This window comes from Saimiri boliviensis, chromosome 3, assembly GCF_048565385.1.
Source record: "Saimiri boliviensis isolate mSaiBol1 chromosome 3, mSaiBol1.pri, whole genome shotgun sequence".
In the NCBI taxonomy this organism is placed as follows: Eukaryota; Metazoa; Chordata; class Mammalia; order Primates; family Cebidae; genus Saimiri; species Saimiri boliviensis.
Window position 1 is genome coordinate 21,077,490 of NC_133451.1, and position 10,190 is coordinate 21,087,679.

At 39.3% G+C, this 10,190-nt stretch overlaps 1 non-coding gene across 1 annotated transcript; it reads right to left on the reverse strand.

Moving 5' to 3' along the window:
• Window positions 1-8,811: 8,811 nt before the first annotated feature.
• On the reverse strand, window positions 8,812-8,952 carry LOC120363683 (U4 spliceosomal RNA). The gene has a single exon (XR_005579140.1). It is a non-coding gene; the product is annotated as a U4 spliceosomal RNA (small nuclear RNA).
• Window positions 8,953-10,190: the final 1,238 nt, after the last annotated feature.

Below are 10,190 nucleotides of genomic sequence, written 5' to 3' on the forward strand. Positions count from 1 at the left end.
TCTTCAAAAAATCAATAATTCCAGGATCTGGTTTTTTGAAAAGATCAACCAAATAGACAGATCACTAGCCAAATTAATAAAAAAGAAAAGGGAGAAGAATCAAATAGGTGCAATAAAAAATGATAAAGGTGATGTCACCACTGATTCCACAGGAATACACACCACTGTCAGAGATGACTACAAACAACTCTATGCACATAAACCAATAAACCTGGAAGAAATTGATAAATTCCTGGACACTTGCACGCTGCCCCACAAGCCTAAACCAGGAAGAAATTGAAACCTTGAATAGACCCATAACAAGGGTTGAAGTTGAGGCAGCAATTAATAACCTATCAACCAAAAAAAGTGCAGGTCCAGACAGGTTCTCAGCTGAATTATACCAGATGTACAAAGTGGAGCTGGTTTTCCTTCTGAAACTATTCCAAACTATCCAAAAAGAGGGAATCCTTCCCAAATCATTTTATGAGACCAACATCATCCTCTTACCAAAACCTTACAGAGACAACAAAAACAACTTCAGGTCAGTATCCATGATGAACAGAGATACAAAAATCTTCAATAAAATACTGGCAAACGAATTGCAACAGTACATCAAAAAGCTTATCCATCATGATCATGTAGGTTTCATTCCAGGGATGCAAGGCTGATTCAACATATGCAAGTCTATAAATGTAAGCCACCACATAAACAGAACAAAAGACAAAAACCATGTGATTAGCTCAATAGAAGCAGAGAAGGCCTTCAACAAAATTCAACACCCCTTTATGCTAAAAACTCTCAATAAACTAGGTATTGAAGGAATATACCTCAAAACAATAACAGCTATTTATTACAAACCTACAGCCAATATCATACTGAATGGGCAAAAGCTGGAAGCATTCCCTTTGAAATTTGGCACCAGACAAAGATGCCCTCTCTTACAACTCCTATTCAATATAGTATTGGAAATTCTAGCCAGAGCAATTAGGCAAGAAAAAAAAGGTGTATTCAATTAGGAAAAGAAGAAATCAAACTGTCTGTATTTGAAGACAACATGATTGTACATTTGGAAGACCCTATCATCTCAGCCCAAAATCTCCTTAAACTGATAAGCAACTTCAGCAAAGTCTCAGGATACAAAATCATTGTGCAGAAATCACAAGCATTTCTATATACCAATAACAGACTAACAGACAGCCAATTCATGAGCAATCACTGATTCACAATTGCTACAAAGAGAATTAAATACCTAGGAATACAATTAACAAAAGATGTAAAGGACCTCTTCAAGGAGAACTACAAACCAGTGCTCAAGGAAATAAGAGAGGACATGAACAGATGGAGAAACATTCCATGTTTATGAGTAGGAAGAATCAATATCATGAAAATGGCTATACTGCCCAAAGTAATTTACAAATTCAATGTTATGCCCATCAAGCTACCAATGACCTTCTTTCCAGAACTGGAAAAAAATACCTTAAACTTCATATGGAACCAAAAGAGAACCCACATAGCCAAGACAATCCTACACAAAAGGAACAAAGCCGGAGACATCATGGTACCTGACTTCAAACTATACCTGAAGGCTACATTAATCAAAACAGCATAGTACTAGTACCAAAACAGAGATGTAGACCAATGGAACAGAACCAAGGCCTTGGAGGCAATGCCACACATCTACAACCACCTGATCTTTGACAAACCTGACAGAAACAAGCAATAGGGGAAAGATTCCCTGTTTAAGAAATGGTGTTGGGGAAACTGACTAGCAGTGTGCAGAAAGCAGAAACTGGACCCCTTCCTGACACCTGACACTAAAATCAACTACAGATGGGTTAAAGACATAAACATAAGACCTAACACCATAAAAACCCTAGAGGAAAACTTAGGCAAAACCAATCAGGACATGGGCAAGGACTTCATGACTAAAACACCAAAAGCATTAGCAACAAAAGCCAAAATAGACAAATAGGATCTAATTAAACTCCAGACCTTCTGTATAGCAAAAGAAACAATCATTAGAATGAACAAGCAACGAAGAGAATGCAAAAAAAATTTTTGCTATCTACCTATCTGACAAATGGCTAATATCCAGACTCTACAAAGAACTAAAACAGACTTACAAGAGAAAAACAAACAAACCCATCCAAAAGTGGGCGAAGGATATAAATAGAAACTTTTCAAAAGAAGACATATATGAGGTCAACAAACATGAAAAAATGCTCATCATCACTGGTCATTAGAGAATTGCAAATAAAAATCACATTGAGATACCACTTCATGCCAGTTAGAATGGCAATCATTAAAAATCTGGAGACAACAGATGCTGAAGAGAATGTAGAGAACTAAGAATACTTTTACACAGTTGGTGGGAGTGTAAACTAGTTCAACCATTGTGGAAGACAGTGCGGCACTTCCTCAAGGATCTAGAAATACAAATTCCATTTGACCCAGCAATCCCATTACTGGATATGTACCCAAAGGATTATAAATCATTCTATTGTAAAGACACATGCCCACATATGTTCACTGCGGCAATGTTTACAATAGCAAAGACCTGGAACCAACCCAAATGCCCATTGATGATAGACTGGACAGGGAAAATGTGGCACATGGAGTACTATGCAGCCATAAAAAACGAGTTCGTGTCCTTTATAGGGACATGGATGAACCTGGAAACCATCACTCTCAGCAAACTGACACAAGAACAGAAAATCAAATACCACATGTTCTCACTCATAGGTGGACGTTGAACAATTAAAACACATGGACACAGAGAGGGGAGCATCACACACTGGGGTCTGTCAGGGGGAAATAGGGGAGGGACAGTGGGGGGTGCAAAGCTGGGTAGAGAGAGCATGGGGAGAAATGCCAGATATAGGTGAGAGGAAGGAAGATAGCAAATCACCCTGCCATGTGTGTACCTATTCAACAATCTTGCATGTTCTTCACATGTACCCCCAAACCTAAAATGCAATAAAAAAAGAAAAAAGAAGAAAAGAGGAAGAAGAAAAAAAAAGAGTACTTCAACATTTCCTTCCCTTAGATGCAAGAACATAGTGTTCCGGTAAGAATTGTCTTTAGTTGACTTAATTGCCTAACTGGTTCTGACACCTTCCTTCAGAATACAGCTTTAAGTAAACAATCAGAATTCTTCAGAAGTAAAAAATTTGACCTTTTCAGCTTAAAAAGAGCATAAGGACTCAAAGGGAGGATATCCTGTATTAAATAAAAAAGGCCAACTTTATAGTGTTTTACAGTCTATCTTTGAAGAAAAAGTGTCACAAATTCCAATGTTTATTATCCCAAGTTTTTGCAGCCAATTGGAAAGATTTTATAGATTAAGACAATTTATGTTTTTTAAAAAATTTGTGTATCTATTTGGGCATATTTAATTGCTTATATCAAAACACTTCTGCAACTGAGAGAAAAGATTTTAGTATTGGCAATGATGAAGAATTATATGATCAAAATTAAGAGAGAAAGTCTTTTTATTCTCAGTGGGTAAAGAATAAGTTTAATTAACACAGGGAATGTGTTTCTCCCCCACCTTTCTCTAACAGAGATGACAGAATTAGGTTGTTCCCTCTTGATGACTGTGCCATAACAAGGGACAAAATGAGACAAGCTTATTTTACAAGAATAAATAAGTGCGATTTTTCTGTGATTACTTTATATTGCTGTTTTTCCCCTTACGCATGTCTAGAGCTCTTTTTGTGTGATATTTGTAAACTGGACATGGAGGACTTACAGCAGCTGAGGGTTTCATTTTTCAGTACGCGTTTGCATCTAGTCAAATGCCTTCATCTAATAGGTGAAAGCTTTTCCAGGGGAAAGCTCTCCCTGTGTTGTGTTTTTATTACACTATCTCAGATCATTTCAAAGTAGTTTCCAAAATCTCAGGGAATATTGTTTTTCATATAACTTTAAAACTCCACAGCCTGACAGTCAATAATAAGCACAGAATAAAATATCAACTATAAGAAGCATGTTGCGAGAACTTTCAGCCCACCTGAATTATTTTATTTAAAGTGACATGGAGGGAAAAGGATACAGTGATTACTTGATGGATTCTGAGCCACAAACAAGGTGTTCCCTAAGGATTCATAGTCCTGATTCAAGGGAACAAAGCAAAAGAATTGGCCAGCCACTATGTTTTGCTTACTGTCTCAAGTCTACATCCAAATGAGAATAGGTCTTCATAAATATAATGGTAAAATTCAATGGACAAAGAACACTCTCTGGCTCACACTTGTAATCCCAGCATTTTGGGAGCTGAGGTGGGCAGATCTTGAGGTCAGGAGATGGAGACCATCCTGGCTAATACGATAAAGTCCTGTCTCTACTAAAAGTACAAAAAGTTAGCTAAGTGTGGTGGCACACATCTGTAGTCCCAGCTATTCAGGAGGCTGAGCCAGAACAGCTTGAACCCGGGAGGCAGAGGTTGCAGTGAGCAGAGATCATGCCACTGCACTCCAGCCTGGGCAACAGAGAAAGACTCATCTAATAAATAAATAAATAAAAGGAGCACCGTCACATAGTCAAACATGCCACATCATGTGCCTAGCAAGAAGTGATGGCACATTTGTAGCAAGAATACCAAAAATACACCGTACCAGGAGTACGATGTTGTAAAATCGTAGTATTACGTTAAAACTGCTAAATGTTTCTGTAAATCAGAAAAGGTAAAATTTCAGTAGTGTCAAATGCTTCAATCTAATAACTGAGAAAAGCATTATGTATAAAATCAAGGATTTCCAAATGCTTATTGTTTCAATCAGGTTTCTTCAGAGAAACAGAATCAATAGGATATATAGAAATATAAGATTTATTACAGGAATTAGCTCAAGTGATTATGAAGACCAAGAAGTCTCATATTACACCATATGAAAACTGGAGAACCAGGAAAGCCAGTGGTATATTTCAGTCTGAGTCAGAAAGCTTGAGAACCAGGGAGCTAATGGTGTAATTCCTAGTAGAGTCTGAAGGCCCAGGAACTTTGATATTCAATGTCCCAGGGAAGGAGAAAACAGATATCCCCAGCTCAAGAAGCAAGAGAGAATATGCCTTTCCTCTACCTTTTTGTTCTATTGGGCCCTCAACAGAAGAGAATATGCCTCCCCACGTTGATGGGTACACATCAATCTTCTTTACTCAGTCTACTGACTCAAATGCTAATCCCTTCTGCTTTGCTGAAACACCCAGAAATAATGTTTTACCAGCTATCTGGGCAACACTTGCCCCAGTCAAGTTGACACATACAATTAACCGTCACATTTATTTAGTGTTACTTCTGTGAGAACATACATTGATTCTATCTAATTATAGATTTAGAAATCAGTTATTTTCCTGTCTTTTCTATTTTCAGGGATTAGTATAACTCCTACTTAACATAATGTAAAAGTTAGGCTCTGTTGTTGGATGAGCTGAACCCAAATGCAAACTCCACGTCTTATTGAGTGTGATCTCAGACAAGTAACTACCCTGTTCTACCTCAGTTTATTTTCACCTTAAAAATGCAGAAAATAAAACTGCCTCCTTCTTAAGGTTGTTTTACGGATGATGTAAGATGATGCCAATGATGTACACACAAACACCCGGAGCTCTATCAACTCTTTAATTCAATGGAGCTTCTTTCCTTCCTTGGTCCCCTTCATGTCCAGTCAGCCTCCTCCTGGTTGCTCTTTCTTACCCCGCCTGGACTTACATAGTTGATCATTTGAAATACTGTCTCATCAGCACTCAATGCCACTATTATATTATTATTGTCCCAGCAAAATCCCAGTTCTAGCTCACTATTAAACCCCACCCACATTCTCGGCTTCTAAGACTCTGCAGCTGAGTGTTGAATAAATTCACACAGTTATGCAAGTAGATGTTACCACAAAGTATTCTCTCACTTATCACCTGAGACCTCAAACCTTCCCAGAGACATTTCTTTGTTTCCTCAGCCAATGCTTGTCTTCTTCAGCAACTATCTCAAATTATGTCCTCAGTCTTTAGGGTTCTTATGATGGACTGAATGTTTGTGCCCCCTCCAATTCATATGTAAAGACTTAGTTATGATATTGGAAGATGAAGTCTTTGGGAAGTGACTAGGTCATGAAGGTGGAGTGCTCATTGACTGGATTAGAGCTCTTATAAAAGAAGCCTCTGAGCCAGACGCGGTGGCTCACATCTGCAATCCCAGAACTTTGGGAGGCTAAAGCGGGCAGATCACCTGAGGTCAAGAGTTCAATACCAGCCTGGCCAACATGTTGAAACCCTGTCTCTACTAAAAATACAAAAAAAAAAAAAAATTAGCCAGGCTTGGTGGTGGGCACCTGTAATCGCAGCTACTTGGGTGGCTGAGGAAGCAGAATCAGGAAGCTTCTAAACAATGCAGAATACCCTAGGAGGAGCAGGAAAAAAGAGAGAGAGAGTGGGAGCAGGAGGTGCTATGGACTTTCTATGTTTTTTGTGTGTTCACAGATCTCTTGTGAACTCTGTGGGAGAGCTCACTTATCACCAACAGGATGAACCCAGGAAGCAGAGGTTGCAGTGAGCCAAGATCGTGCCATTGCACGCTAGCCTGGGCAACAAGAGCAAAATGCCATCTCAAAACAAACTAACAAAAAAAAAAAAAAAAAAAAAAAACCAACCAACAAACAAAAAGAAGCTCCTCACCCTTTCTACCATGTGAAGAGACAGTGAGTAGATGGCTGTCTATGAGCCAGGGGGCAAATCCTCGCCAGACACCAAATTTTTCAGCTTTTTGGTTTTGGACTTCCCAGCCTCCAAAACAGTGAAAAAAAAATAAATTTCTGTTGCTTATAACCACCTAGTTATGGTATTTTTTAGAACAACTCAAACAAAGAAAAACAGTTCTGTTGCCTTTTCCAAGAAGACTTTCCTGATGTCTCCACACTGTGAGGTGCTTTGAAAGCCAGCACCTCACGGTGTGTTAGATCCATTGTGATCAACTCAAAGATAGTACTAGATAGATAAGATTTGCTGCATGCATGAATGAATAAATATTGTTTCCGCTACCCTAGCCCTATTGCATCATCATAATCTGTTCTGGAGTCTGTTTTTGTGCATCTGCTCATCTCCTGGCCCACAAACTTCTTGAGTCATAATTATATCTTATCCATCTCCATATCCCTAGCACTGCCTCTAGAGTGCATACCGGACACTGAATCATCTTTCGTAATTGTATTTATTGGTTAGTAAATGAATTGAAATGTTGGTTGAAACAAGGAGTTCATTCATTCAGCAATTATTTATTAAATGCAGATTATGTACCTCTACTATGATAATTAAGGGTAACACAAAGATTAAAAGACCCAGTTATCTTCCTTATGAAGTGTATTGACTAAGCAGAAGAAATGTGAACATATATTTGCTATCTGATACGATTATGACTCTGGGGGAAATATATACAAAGTTCTGTAGAAATACAGAGGAGAAAGCACCTCAAATGTCAGAATCAGGTAGTGAAACTTCTTTAAAGATACAATGTTTAAGCTAATGCCTCAAGGATTTCTCTTTTAGTGATTATTTGTTTACCAAGAACACTTAGAAAGTTCTCACTGGTCTTCTGAATTAACTTACTCTACTAGCAGGGTTCTTTGTTTGCAAGTCAAAGGCAACCATTAATCAAGGGGTGAAAACAAGCCTGTGCTGGCTTAAGTGCCCTCCAGAGGAAGACAGAGCACGTTGATTGACAGCCCTTTATGAAAACTGCATGCAGTGAGAGAGAAGAGTTCTTAAGGTAAGATGGAGCTGTCAGCAGGAAAAGGGAAATAGATTAGGGGAGTGTAGAGTAATTGATAGACAAACTCTCCAAGGTATGTTGACTGGTTTGGTTCTCAAGCCAGCTATCTTTCCTAATGTGTGTGTGTGTATATATATATATATATATATATATATATATATATTTTTTTTTTTTTTTTCCTGAGATGGAGTTTCACTCTTGTTATCCAGGCTGGAGTGCAATGGCACGATCTCGGCTCACCGCAACCTCCGCCTCCTGGGTTCAGGCAATTCGCCTGCCTCAGCCTCCTGAGTAGCTGGGATTACAGGCACGTGCCACCATGCCCAGCTAATGTTTTGTATTTTTAATAGAGACAGGGTTTCACCATGCTGACCAGGATGGTCACTATCTCTTGACCTCGTGATCCACCTGCTTTGGCCTCCCAAAGTACTGGTATTACAGGCTTGAGCCACCGTGCCCGGCCCCTAATGTATATTTTCTAAATGTGCTTCCTTGTTATGTCAATTTTCGATCTTTCAGTTGCAAGTCAGAGAAACCTGGCTCACAGTGGCTTCAATAAATAGAGATGTATTTATTTCACTAAATAAGAATTCTGGAAGGTGCTGGTCCAGAGCAGGTGCAATATGCACAATTCATCCTAGGTCCATTCACTCATAGTGCAGTCCCAGGGCTGCCGGTGTTAGTCTAAAGTGGTCTGTGATGGTGTTATGGATGGAACTGTGTCCTCTCAAAGTTTATGTGTTGAAGCACTACCTCCCTTAAATGTAACTATTTGGATATAGAGCCTTTAAAGAGGTAATTAAGATCAAATCATCATAACAGTGGGGCACTAATCTAACATGACTAGTGTCCTTATAAGAATCAGGAGAAGCACCAGGGATGTGCACATACAGAGAAAAGGCCATGTGAGGACACAGCAAGAAGGCGACCATCTGCAAGCCAGGAGAAAGGTCTCAGAAAAACTTCAACCTTCCAACTCCTCGGTCTTGGACTTTCAGCCTCCTGAGCTATGAGAAATAAATTTCTAATATTTAAACCACACGGTCTATGGTATTTTTTTCTTTTTTTTTTAGTCCCCATAGAGACTGCCAAAAATTGCCAACACCAACTATATTTCAAGTCGTCATGGCAGGGTATTGGGAAAAGTTTTCAATTAGCAATAATCGCGCCTCGGATAAACCTCATTGGCTACGATGCTGCCACCGCGCAAAGCTATGGTATTTTTTTACAGTTACCCAAGCAAGCTAACACAGATAAGACAAGCATAGAATATTGGAGTAAGCAATTGGAAACCTGGATAAAATGTGATAGAATCATTTTGTCTTCTGAATCTAATAAAACATAGGAACATGTATTTTGAATGCCTTTATTTATTTTTATGGTATTTTAATCAGTCCACAATAGGTTGAATTTTGTTAAGTTATCTTTAACCACAGATAGACTAAGAAGCACTGCCTTAGGGTATCCACACTATTTCTGTATTTCTTTTGGCTGTTGTTTTTGTATGAGTAACTTCATGGGTCTCAAGATAGCTGCTATACCTCCAACCATCATATCCTTATTCCAAGCAGAAAAAAAAAAAAGGAGAAAAGTTAAAGGTGAAAGTAAATAAAGGTGCCTGTTGAATCCATCTCCTTTAATCAAGAAGCAAAAACTGACCCAGCATGGTGGGTCACACCTGTCATCCCAGTACTTTGGGAGGTTAAGGTGGGAGGATCACTTGAACCCAGGAGACCAAGATCAGCCTGAGCAACACAGTGAGACCTTGTCTCTACAAATAAGTTTAAAAGATTAGGCAGATGTGCTAATGTGTACCTGTAGTTCCAGCTACTCAGGAGGCTGAGGTGAGAGAATCACTTGAGCTTCCGAGGTCAAGACCAGTCTTGACGAGGACAACATAGCAAGTCCTCGTCTCTACAAATAATAATTTTAAAAATTCGCCAGAAGTGGTGGCAGGTCAGTCGTCCCAGTTATTTGGGGCACTGAGGTGGGAGAATTGCTTGAGTGTTGGAGGCTGCAGTGAACTGTGATCACATCATTGCACTCCAATCTGGGCAACAGAGCCAGACTCCATCTCAACAACAACAACAACAACAACAACAACAAAAAGGCACAAACTTTCTGGAAAGCTCATACTAGAGACTTCTGCTTCTATTATGTCTTAATTCATTTTTGCTGCTATAACAAAATGCCACAGACTGGGTAATTTGTAGATAATAGAAATTTCTTTCTTACAGTTCTGGAGGCTGAGAAGTCTAAGATCAAGGTGCCAGCAGGTTCAGTGTCTGGTGAGGCCTTGCCCTCTGCTTCCAGGATGGCACCCTGTTGCTGCATCCTCACATGGCAGAGGGTTACAAAGGTATAAATGCACTCCCTTAATACCTTTGTCATGGCACTGATCCCACCCATGAGAGACAAGCCCTCATGACCCAATCACCTCCCAAGGCCCCAT